The sequence below is a fragment of the Propithecus coquereli genome, unplaced genomic scaffold (assembly GCF_000956105.1).
Source record: "Propithecus coquereli isolate 6110/MARCELLA unplaced genomic scaffold, Pcoq_1.0 Scaffold172, whole genome shotgun sequence".
Lineage (NCBI taxonomy): Eukaryota > Metazoa > Chordata > Mammalia > Primates > Indriidae > Propithecus > Propithecus coquereli.
Window position 1 is genome coordinate 4,574,549 of NW_012141858.1, and position 4,848 is coordinate 4,579,396.

The following is a 4,848-nucleotide window of genomic DNA, read 5'->3' on the forward strand; positions in this document are numbered from 1 at the left end:
TGCTTCTTTTCAGTTTTCATCACCCTCACCGTGTACTTCATCACCACCACTCTGTAAAAGCAAAACCCATACTCGAACAACACCAGTCAGACGATACCGTTATATGTTAAGCTTATTATGTTAAGCTAAACACATAACTACTACATGATGAGGCAATAGAATTTAAGGTGAGTTTTTTTTTTTAACTGCAAGCAAGTCGTTTTCCTGAATATAGAAAGAAACAAATATATCTGTCCCCTTACAAAAATACATTTAGTAGAATATAATGCATATATTATATATTCTAAGCTCCTCACATCTAAATATAATATGCATATCAGAACATTTGCTTGCTTGTTTACATTTGGATTTCAGAGAAACACATTTCAACAATGAAAATGAGAAAGCCAAGGAAATGTTGACCTTCTCAATTGTTTTTGACAGGTCCTTTCATGATTATATTAGCATAAAATAAGGTCTAGTGAGTCCTCCCTTACCATTCATAGAGCTTATGCTTTCGATGAGGAACCTTTGTAACGTATTTTACAATCAGTCATTTGTTTACTTCATCTCTGGTTAGAGATCAACTTTTAAACCTGTCTCTGTGTAGTATGTGTACAAACCGATTTCTACACCTTTAATTAGGGAAATCAGAACCTGGAGGATGTATAATGTGTATAAGACACTGTTTAAAAATACTCAAGAGATTGGGCTGTCTGCAGAAATGTGGAAAATATTGAAGAGGTTGCTAGTTGGCAGTAGGGCAGTTGTCACGGAATTAAGCTGAAAGGCAGTAGTTCCCAACTGGCAGGGATTTTGACCTTCAGGGAACATATGGCAATGCCTGGAGACATTTTTTGTTGTCATATTTAGAGGGGGATGTGGGAGAAGGGGAGGGGTACTATTGGCATCTAGTGGGCAGAGGCTAGGGATGCTACCCTACAAAACACAGAAATACTCCCCCTGCAAGATAAATAGTCCAAAATGTCATTAATGCTGCTTTTGAGAAACCCTGGTGTAAGCTCAGAGCAGTTGAATGATTTATGGAATGTTGGAAATAAAATCTAGAATCCAGGTTTTCTAACTTCCAGGCATGTGATCATTTAACTTTATTGTTTCTTCCAAGTTCCCATATTCTTCTCTGAAACCTCTTTCCCAAAGCCTCTGGAAAAGTGTGTCAGAGATTTTTCTCTGCACAGATTGAGGTCTGGAATATAGCATATGCATATTTCTCTATGTGAATTCACTTTGTTTTAAAACTCAACCTAAAAGCTTACCACAGAAATGACAAGTCAACATTTTTCCTTCATCTTTAAGAGCTTGTTTAAATCTTGGGATGCCATAAAGTCATTCAATCATTTGAAAAAGAAAAAGAGAAAGGATTATTGAATGAGAAGAGCTGTAAAAGTCAAACTATAGCAAGAGAAAAAAATAACGGTGGGAACAAGAGAACCAGAGGAAGACAGAAATGGGAGACAGCTAAAAAAAAAAAAAAAAAACAACTCTTTGAAGCTCTTTTGCAGCTTATAATTTTTATTTAAAAAAAATCTCATAAGTAACACATAACATTCTGTTTGAGTTAAAATATGTTCAAATTTTAAAATGATGCCACCAATCAACAGTCTGTCACATTTGTTCTCTATAGATTTTGCAGTTAGTTCTGAAAGAGTTCATTCATTTTCTTTTAATTTAATAAACATGAATCAATTCCTACTGCGTTCCATACACAAGACAGTATATGGCTAGGTGCAGTGGCTCACACCTGTAATCCTAGCACTTTGGGAGGCCGAGGCAGGAGGGTCACTCAAGGTCAGGAATTGAAGACCAGCCTGGGCAATATGGCAAGACCTCATCTCTACAAAAACTTTTTTAAAAAATTAGCTGGGCATAGTGGTGTATGCCTATTGTCTCAGCTACTCGGGAGGCCAAGGTAGGAAGATCACTTGAGCCTAGGAGTTGGAGGTTGCAGCAGTGAGCTGTGATCAAGCCACTGTACTCAAACCTGGGTAACAGAGCAAAACCCCATCTCTAAGAAAAAGGAAAAAAAAAGACATCGTGCATGCAAAAGTAGCACAAAACTCTGTCCTCTACTCTGTCCCGTAGGAACTCACAGGCTTCTAGAAGAGACAGGTATGTAAAAAATTATGCCCAGTCCAAAGTACGAAGGGCAAAAAGAGAGGTGTGCCCACAGCACACAGGTATGGTGTGGCACACATTTATCAGCCTGCCTGGATGGAATGGCTCTGATAAATATAGACCTTGTCATCAGTTACTGGACCCATTCATGACCAGAAATAGATGTTCACAAGACAGAATGATAGGACCGAAAGAAACCACAGTTTGGTTCTTTTATGGAATCAAATGGAATCATGGTAAAGAGCCCAGACTTTCAATTCAGATAGACTTGGGTTTGCATTCCTACCCCCTCTCTCCCCACTCCCCGCAATACACATACCCATCCATTGCATGGTCTTGCTCAAGTCACTTATCTTTTCTGAATCTTGGTTTTCTCATCAGTAAAATCAGAAAACTAAAACATTAATTTTTTAGTACCAGGCACTAAATTTAGTACCAGTTTAGTACCAGTAAGTGTGCAGTAAATGGAAGAAACTAATTATTATTATTGTTGCTACTACTATTATTCTTAAGAGGGTTGTATTCTTAATACAGAAAAAAAATTGAAAATTAGTTTGAGATATATGACTACTTTAGAAATGGTTCTGGTCCAGGTGTGGTGGCTCACACCTGTAATCCTAGGACTTGGGGAGGCTGAGGCAGGAGAATCACTTGTGGCCAGGAGTTTGAGATTAGCCTGGGCAACATAGTGAGACCCCAATTTCTACAAAAAATAAAAATATTAGCTAGGTGTAGTGGTGCATGCCTGTGATCCCAGCTACTCAGGAGGCTGAGCGGGGAGGATCCCTTCAGCCCAGGAGGTCGAGGCTGCATTAAGCTATGATTGTGTCACTGCACTAAAACCTGGGCAACAGAGTGAGATCCCATCTCTAAAAAAAAAAAAAAGAAAAGAAATTGATCTGTAACCAATCATTCCAGCTGAGAATCTGGAATAATTGGTCCCATTTCCCTTAAGTCCCTAGGGATTACATATAACAAGTTAAAAATTGTGGTTATTTATGTCTATCTTTAACATGTATTTATTGTTTGATGCTCAAGCTATAGCAGGTGTTTAGATATAGGATTTCCTGCCTCAGCTACCAGACCATGACTAGAGAAACTCCTTGCATCATGTATGGATGACTCTTCTATGTGTCTAACATGCCAGTGCTTTTACTGACCCAAATAGCTGTTTTTATGTGATTTCTAAAACTGCTTTCCAGAAGCCATCTGGCCTGTAGTCATCTCCACCTCCATTTCATAACTATCTTTGCCCTTGTAAATAGACCTTTAAGTACATTTGAAGGTCTAATTTAGATGATAAATGGTGTTCTTTCTATTATTTGTTCGAGTTTAAGAAACAATTCTTCTTAGTAATAAGTTTTTCTCCATCTAAAACAGACTGAATGGATTGGAAGTTGCCCACACATTTTTTCTTGGAAAATTGTATTCGTCGCTCCACCCACTCTAAATTCACATTTGTGAGGTGCTAAATAAGTCACATATTTGAAAATGTCATGCCTATCTAATTTTATGCCTGGCAACACATATTTTTTTTCTGTATTTTAAGGAAAGTAAACAATATGCCACATCTCAAAAATGTTGCCAAGTCTTACGTTATTGTTATGTAGCACACACAACCTTCCATTACGGCAATTTACCTATATAATTTCATCATAAAACCACATACTTTTCATTTCTATGGTATGTAGGAAGGCTGGATGCAAACAGCTGCACACTTGATCTTGCATAAATATAATAAATTCCAGAAGAGAAATTTTGAGTTATCTCTTTTGCCATGGAATCAGTGAAACTATGGGACACAGAATTGGAATATATGTGTTTGACAATCACAAAAGTGATAATACAACTATTACTGGGAAATCCAAGTAAAAAACTTACTTTACATCAAGATAATTATCAAAAACATTTGAACACTTATAAAGATGAGCTTCTTTTAGGGAACCACATTTGACGTGTCCCTAAATGTGAACTGTTGACTTCTCCGTGGTAAGTTGCATCAGATAAACTTAGCTTCATCTCAATCCTGTCTATCAGGTGGTATTTATTTTCCTATGAATATCAATTTTCTGTCTATGTGCTGCTGGTTCCTTCTGATACTTTTTTAAGTGACCCTTTCATATTAAAACTTAAGATAGTATTTAAAGTCTATCATTCTATTTCTTTCTTTCATTTACTCAAGAACTATCTGAATACACGAGTCCCCACCCCAACACATTCCTCTCCCAGGAAATGAGAGCACTACCACCCAGGTAGTCAAGCCAAATAACCTAAGAGTCATCCTTAATATTTTTCCCCCTCTCCCTAATAATCAGGACACAGCATGTCCTGCCAGTTCTACCTTCAAATAGATCCCAATCCTTTACTCCCCTCCATTCCCACCACCACCCGTTGTTCTGGAACACCTGCATCTTCCTCATCAGGCTATTGCAGAAGCCTCCAGAAGGGTCCTCCTTCTCCCACGATTCACTCCATTCTCTGTCCCCAATCATGCTCCACCAGCAGAGAGTGTGATCTTTTAACACCTACATCAGATCACGTCTAGGTTCTGTTTAAATCACTCAGTTTCCACCCTTCCTTCCCCTTGAACCTGGACAGGCTAAGCTTATGCCCGTTGCGCCCATGTGCCTCTGCCTGGGAGGGCCTTCTGCCACATGTTTTCATTCTTAGGTCTCAAATGACTCAGGTTGTTCTGCTCTGCTCACTCACTATTATCTTCTTCATGGCACTTAT